General features: G+C 41.1%; 2 non-coding genes across 2 annotated transcripts; both read left to right on the top strand.

Moving 5' to 3' along the window:
* Nucleotides 1-7,531: 7,531 nt before the first annotated feature.
* On the top strand, nt 7,532-7,618 carry TRNAS-GGA (transfer RNA serine (anticodon GGA)). The gene has a single exon. It is a non-coding gene; the product is annotated as a tRNA-Ser (tRNA).
* A 421-nt stretch (nt 7,619-8,039) lies between these two features.
* On the top strand, nt 8,040-8,112 carry TRNAS-GGA (transfer RNA serine (anticodon GGA)). Its single transcript has one exon. It is a non-coding gene; the product is annotated as a tRNA-Ser (tRNA).

Here is an 8,112-nt window from a genome sequence, read left to right as displayed (position 1 = left end):
ATAGAGCGAAAGAGCTGCCTGGTGATCCCTAGGTTGCAGCACGTCCGGTCGTTAACTCCTCGCTAGCTGCCGCCGTTTCTAGGACCGACCGACGCCTCACCTGCATGCACAGGTACCTACGTAGTGTAGTGTCGGTCGCACATTCATAATAGCGTTCGGACTCATGTGCCTTCCTGAACCAGGGGAGTTCCCTTGCTCCTGCTGCGTACGATTAGGACGTCCCCCCATGCTAGGGTTCCCTGCGGTCCGGCCGCATTAGGTTAGGGACTTGGGCGATAATAGCTCCTCCGCATCCCAAGCGCGCTGCCCTCCTTGGCGCGCAACACTAAGTAATCCAAGCCAACCCACATTACTAACTAACGGTGGATAATCATGTTTCTTAGAGGTACTAAATACAACTCCATGAATGAGCAAAATGAAGGTTGCGTTAATGATAAAGATCTCTGGGGAAACCGCTAAAAAAAGATTGAACATGTGGTTCCGAGTTTCGATAACTTCTTCTACTTTCATTTCCTCCGTCTTCCAAATCGCAGAGTTAATTCAAAAGCCTAGGTGTTATTACTGAGCTGCTGCTCTTTTTTCTCTAATTCCCTTCTCAGATCCTCCGACTACTCCTCCTTATCCTACTCACTCGAAGTTTCGTTGGTCATTTATTGTTTTTTTAGCCTCTTTGACAAAGTTAGTAAGAAGAAAAACCTCGATCTTCAGTACACTTCACACCCACACAATCTCTATTTGAAACTAACACTCCATTTCCAGATAGCGAGCGATCGCTCAGCAATGATACCGTGCCGGACGAAGTACCTATCCCCGGGGACCACGCTTTTTTACTTGTTTCCTTTTTTTCTTTCTATACGAAATTCAGACGATTTCGTTTGTGTTCATGTTGGCGATTTCAGATGTGAATGAGGCCGGTCGTCTCCCCTTCCTACGGGTTCCCCAGTGACACATCAACCACGCCCCTTCCTTTTCTCTGATCATAAATAACCTGATCTCTTTCTTTCGAATTCATCCCCTTCTTTCTAATTCAAAAAAGAAAGGGGGGGCGTAAGGCAGGCTCGCAACTTACAAAGGGCACTCGCTGCTCGCAGGCCTGCTCTTTCTATTATGATTTCTATGTCTATGAAAGCTCCTTTGACTCCAGCCCCATAAGCTATTCTTTCACCTGCACCAGCTCTTGGTCTTTGTCCAGGACAAAGATATCGCAATAGTGGAATAAGGAAGTGCAAGTTGGCGATCGAAGCAAAGGAAAGATCAAGCCGAAGAGGATACCTGGGGCCATCTAAGACGGCTGTAGTAAATAGCTTACACGACTGATCAGGCTCATCAACCTATGGAACCTCACGCTATGTTGCTATGATTCTTTTATCACGAAAGCATGTCGGGCGAAGGAATAAAACGAGTACAACACTAGCAAGAAGAGACTTGCCAAAGAATTTGATGCCTCACAGGATCCTGCAAAAGCGGAGTCCAAAAAAGCACGAGTCGGGTCGGCGGTTTCAGATTCAGATAGTTCAGTTCAATCATCATCTGACACCTTTCGGTGCCATTCCTTTTGAAACTGGCGTTTCTTTTGTAAAAGAATTCGATGCCCCTGCGAAAAACCGAGTCAAGAAAGAGGTAAGGGCCGGGTCAGAGGCGGAACAGACATTCAAAGCAACCGAACCATAGATCCAGCTTTGCAGGACAAGCATAACGAAAGTAAGCATTTGGCCAGACATTCAAATAAACCCTATATCTAGAAATCCATCATCCCTGTCTGAACGGTCTAAGCATCATATCTTTTTCTTTTCACTTCCGCTGCATCGTCCGGACATCAGAAATAGCTGCATTAGCAGCATCTCGCTACAACTCCCTTGGCAACCCTAGCACCAACAGGAACAACTCAGTTCAAGCTAGCAACAACTAACAATTTCTACTTCCTCGAACAAGAGCTTGCTTTTAGTTCACGTTAGCTACATTCGTTTTGATAGAAAGATGGGAAAGGCTAGGTTAGCAGAAGACTATGCTTGTGCCACAAAATTATTGCTTCGGAGAAGCATTTCTTCAATGAATCTTACTCAGTACAGTATTCATAAGGGACCTGTATCTAAATATTTTGTTCTAACATTCCTATTTTGGTTGGAAGTTTCTCAAATGAAAGAGCACAGCCCTTTCCATCACTTCTCTACATACTAGCATTCGGAGCTAGGAGCAGAGAAGAGAAGTCAATCGGAAGAATCGTAAAAGCCTGGAGCTCAAACATTGCGTTCTACACTTTACTTTTGTTTTGTATCTCTGAAACAGGAGTGAAAAGAAATCAGCTCATCCACCGCTAACTAAACAGGGCGAAACTAGCTCTTCTTTGGTTTCCCTGGGTCCAAGTTGGGGCAAAACCAGCTCTTTTCCCGCAAAAAGTCTATCGTACTAGGTGGCGCGACACGCGACATAGGTAGTAAAGTAGTGATTTTGGGCCCAATTCATACTTCTTTTTTGATTGGAATTCTTATCCTAGCTCGGCCTACTCGCGAGATGTTAGCCTTCAGCCTGATTACATAAAGCATAGCACTTCTGATCGATTTGAATATTCCATTCCCTATTTCCTTGAGCGCTTTCACCATTAACCCATGGGTGCCAAGACCATCCCCCCGGCTCTTTCTTCTTCTACTTCATATAATAGAACACAAGGATCGAACCTACTTTGCTTTAAGTCTGTTTACTTTTTAACGCCGTCTACGGAGATACAAGATGAGAGAGAGGAGAGAGGAAGCTGAACGACAAGAGCTGACAAAGTCCAATCAAGCTGAGGCCTGGAAAGAGTTAAGAAAAAACACCTTCTACCTGCATTCATGGGTGCTCAACGATAGATTCCACATCAAGATAGGCAAAGCGGGATACAGCTCGTTTATTACCTCAAAGAAAACAAGAAACAGGTCTTTTCTAATCACGGAACACGAGAATAGCATGCACGGGAGAAGGATTTAGGGAAAGGTACACGCTGCTTTTTCGGAGTCTATAGGGGAAAGGTACACGATGATTTTTTGGAGTCTATAGGGGAAGATTCAACCAGCCCCAATTGCTTTGGGTGAGAGATCGAACCTCCACTCGTTTCTGGTTTCTACTTTCTCCCTAGGGAAAGAAGATATGATACTTTTCGAAGAATGCAATCCCCGCATTCCGGCCCTGCTCTGCAAATCAACATCTGAAGATCTACGGGTCACCATAGTCTTCTGATCCACTAATAAGATTCCGCGCTCGAGATGATGTGATCTGAACGAAAAGATAGATACATCCGAGCTGCCCAAGGATATGGTCTGGGTACCGATCTGCTAGGATAAGGGGGAGATCCTAGTACTCAAAAGGCTGGGTAAATTTCGAAATTAAGCGGAGGAAATCCACCAATAAGAGAGTAATAGAAAATACTGTTATCATGAAGAAATTCTTTCAATCCATTAAGAAGATACTTAATTCGTTATACAATAGAGACGGGGAAAAAGATGATGATAAAAAACTCCACAATAATAAGAAATCCAAGAAAAAAGATATAACGGATGAGGAAGGAGCTAAAGAACCTATCAACAATGATGCATCTAGTGGCAGTAATGATGCATCTACTTCTACTTCCCCTAACCCTAATGATGGTTCTAGTTCCACTAATGATGGAACAAATCCAAATGTGAAAACTAGTGCACCTAAGCACGACGATCATGGTATAATCCACCATTTTATATGGGGTGGTGGTAGTTCAAACGGTGGAGATAGTTCCAACAGTGGTTGGACTTCCTACTTGAATTCACCTATTGATAGATTTGTGAAAAATCAAAAAACATTTACCAATTTAGATCAAAGAGGTCTAAATGGTTTTATTGCCAAAATAATAAGGTTTATAGGTCCAACAACAATTGTGCTTCCATTCTTTTATAATAGTTGGATGCCGAGGATAGGTTTGTTTTCCATGTTTGTTAGAGAGCCACACGACTTTCAAATAGGAGTTAGCGTACGACCATATACCACGTTTCACAATTATGGAACTCTAGTTATGGAATATGTATATATAAAATATTTGTTCCACGCTCAGGTAGGCTGGCGACAATATAAATGTATATATTTGATAAGTTTAAAGAAATAAATGATTCGCTAGGTTTGTTTTTTATCGATAATATTTACTTAAGGGATACTTTTGATGTTATTCAGCGATTCTCACATAGCGGTCTTGGTTTGAAATCCCTTTTGAAACGTGAAATCATAAACAAGTTGGTTGAAGTAGTAATACCATTTTCTGATGAGAATTCTAAGTCGTATGTGTACGGTTATTTTGCTTTTCTAGTATACGCAGGGTTATTTTGTACTATCTGGTATAAGTATATACCTTGGGATCCATATATAAAACCTGCTGATTTAGCTCCACCATCACTGGATGTATTTAACACCTATCATGCCAATGTCGTGGGTTATAAGAAGGTCACATACCTGATTACTAAGGACATTGTCCAAACAAACTATGGTAGACACCTTTAAACAGCCATCATTTAACGAAGTAGTAAATTCGAATGACTACAACCTTGATCAATCTGATCACAAAGTGAGTTTTTCATGCTTATGCACTGGTATCATGGTTTCTATGTTGTTAGTAACAAAAACACTTCTTCCACATTAAACAGTACTGCATAGATACAAGTTTAGCACAATGAATTTCTGAGTTATTTCACACAAGGAATTTACAAGCTAATGAAAATCAATAGATTTATAGGATATCTATCTAAATACGGCTCCTATCGTTTAAGGTTAGTAAATACATACTAGGAAATGCTCTTCAGGGATACCAGAATTGGAAGATCCTGTCAAGGGGAAACAGGACCTTAATAAGCGCCATCCCGAGACTTGGACTCGAGGGATGGTAAGATCAATAGGAGAAGGAGATATGATACAATTACTATGATCAGGATACCTTATATGAGCCATACTTATCCAGGGAATCAATCGCGTGAGGGTGTTGTTGATAGAGGGAGCTCTGGCCAGGAGAGGCTAGAGCGAGTGATAGCAACGGAAGGTAAGATCAAGAAGGAAACAAGGCTTAAGAGGACCCTAATGCACCAATACTTTAGGCATTCCAACTTCCAATACATACTTATCATGGAATGAAATCCAAGAGGAGCAAGCATATCACTGAGAATAGCTAGCTGAAATCAAGGATGCTATCACAATATTCAATGGAATCGTTACATCGGAATAAGATAGACCCGCTTCGATGTTGTATTCAGTATGTCAGCTAGGAGCCAGAACTCACTATGCCATAGTCATACAATCAACCTGTGTATTAACAGCAATATCTAGACAGGCAGGATGGATTAATTATATTGATGGCCAAGATAAGGTGCTCAAAGGGGAAGCACTCTTCATCAAGTAATGACCCCTGGGGGCGGGTACTGCGAAAAGAAAGCAACGCATAAGCTCTTGTTCCTGATATGGTTCGAAAGTAGTGCAAAGAAAAGGGGTACTTCGGTCGGAAAGAAAGCTGCAGGAGGGTTAGTGCTAAAATCTTCTTGTTCGGATGGTTGAGAGAAGGAGGTGTGTCCTGTGGCGGATACACCGATTGATCGAGACGCCTCAAGGCCACCGGAGGGAGAAATAGTGATAGCAACGCTTACAAGGAATGCTGGGATAAGTTGGGAAGAAGGCAAAGATACTGGCGACTAGATCCTTGTGGCAGATTGGAAGATACCGATATCTCTATTTCAATTTGTTGATTGATGGTTTAAGGAAATGGCAGTGGTCCAAATCTTGCACATTTACTGTTACTTCTATGTATAAGTTCCTTGCTCAGGTGTGGCCCAGCTTTCATATCTTATTGGGATAGCTACATTGCCCTGGCCGGGTATTGCGAAGGAAGGAAACACCTTGTCCGAGTCAGGCGATGCTAAAGGATGGATTAAAAAACTCATGGATGCTATCTCTGTTATTGCTGCTTAATGCCCTATTTATACCGATCTAGCTTATAGCTGGGATTTCTAGAAAGATAAGCTGATGCAGCCCTCAGGGATGGAGTGCCTAAACTAACCTTCCTGAACAGAAGTAGCAGAGGTAGAAGATATGTAAATCGTACCATCAAGGGGAAATGCACTATTGTTATGCTTGGGCCAGGTTAGCTGATCAAGGGAATATTCCTATCGGAAGAACAATCAGAAAATAAGGAGATAGTCAGTTGGCACTTTTCACACAAGAACCGCTTTTCGTATTAAGCACGGGAGTCGTAAGGAAAGACCTCTGCGTAGCTATCAGAACGAATTAATGAACGAAATAAACGAATTCCGGTGAAACCAAGGCGAATTTATGAGCCAGCAGTGGGAAAAAGATGCCAAGTATTGAGATGCAACATTATGAATGGTGCGATCCGAAGTCTTACTATTTACTCAAAATTGACTCAAATGGTTGACTGAACTTCACAGAGGACTAAAGCCGGGAACTTAAACTAATGGTTTTGCCTTTCCACTTCCCAATTGACTCTCATAAAAGGCTAGGCTACCTCTTCACATCGCACCTGATCCCGAATCATGTGCTCTGTTCAGGGGATCAATAGTGGCTATTAAGCTTTTCCCTTTCTATATATTCTTGAGAATAAGTAAATACCATCCTTTTTCCTATCAGCATCTCTCTATCTGACAGTAAATATTGCTTTCAATCGATCAGGCACTAGGTTATTAAAGTATGGATATGCCATATAATAAGGGAAAAGGCCTCAAGTTTTTTTTAGCGCAAAAGAAAAGCCGATTCCAAATTTTCTATTTCCCGGCAAGTCTATGAGAGTCCTATTACGGATCCTCTGATCTTTAGCTTGAATGGTCGTGTTTTTATATAATTAGGTCTTTCTTCTGAGCTCTTCTATTACGGTACGGAAAAATCAAACCTATCACTCTCAAAGAATGGGTAAAAAGAATTCAAGCTAGGGGAGCCTACACTCTCTAACTACCTATACTACGCCCCCATTGATTGGAAACCCTCGGGGAAAATGATCCCATAAACAAAGGAATTATACAGTACGAAGTAGCAAAAAAACAGACTAATTCGATTCTAAAAAATCGATAATAGATATTTTATTCTGCTTAAATTGCCCCGACAAGGAGAGATATTCAATATTTGAATCAGATTGGATTTCGTAGTATACCAATGTGAGCCAAACTATTACTATTTCATCTAACTTGAATAACCAAGGACTGAATTTGACTATGGATTCTGATAACTCGAGAAGTTTTTATTTGGTTATGATCCAAAAAGAAAAAAGAAAGGTTTAACAAGCCATGAGAAAATAGAGTAAAGTAACCATACGTTCTGTTTGCATAACGTGTATACGCCACGCCATACAATCGAAATAGAAACATGGGACGATTCCAGAATTTTGAATAGATCCGTGGGGATGAGAGAAGTTGTTGTTGAGAAATATGAAATTGGAAAGGAAGTCAAACTCCCTATGGAACCTGTAATCGGTTGTACCTGTACTTTAGTGATACGAAAACTCGCTATTCACTCAGTTTCTGGTCAATAATAAGATTATGTAGGAGAGATGGCCGAGTGGTTCAAGGCGTAGCATTGGAACTGCTATGTAGGCTTTTGTTTACCGAGGGTTCGAATCCCTCTCTTTCCGTTTCTGTTAATTCACCAACGTTACCGACCACAATGTAATTTCTAGTAAGAGGAAAATCCGTCGACTTTCTAAATCGTGAGGGTTCAAGTCAAGTCCCTCTATCCCCAATAAAAAGCCCATTTTACTTCCTAACTATTGTACCAACCTCTATTTTTCATTAATGGTTCAAACAAGATTCACTATCTTTCTTATTCTACTCTTTCACAAACGGATCCGAACTGACTTCTTTGGATCTTATCCCATTCATACAAATGAACATATTATAGTATAGGCAAGTAATCCCTATTATTAAGTAAGTCATTCACAATCCATATCATTATCCTGATATTTACTAAGTCCAATTTGAGAATACTTTTTTCTTTTTTAGTCCCTTTAATTGACATAGATACAAGTACTCTACTAGGATGATGCACAATAAATAGTCAGGATAGCTCAGTTGGTAGAGCAGAGGATTGGAAATCCTCGTGTCACCAGTTCAAATCTGGTTCCTGGCA

Source organism: Triticum aestivum, chromosome 7D, assembly GCF_018294505.1.
Source record: "Triticum aestivum cultivar Chinese Spring chromosome 7D, IWGSC CS RefSeq v2.1, whole genome shotgun sequence".
NCBI lineage: Eukaryota > Viridiplantae > Streptophyta > Magnoliopsida > Poales > Poaceae > Triticum > Triticum aestivum.
Note: the sequence above shows the minus strand (reverse complement) of the source record. Positions and strands in the feature narration are given on the sequence as shown.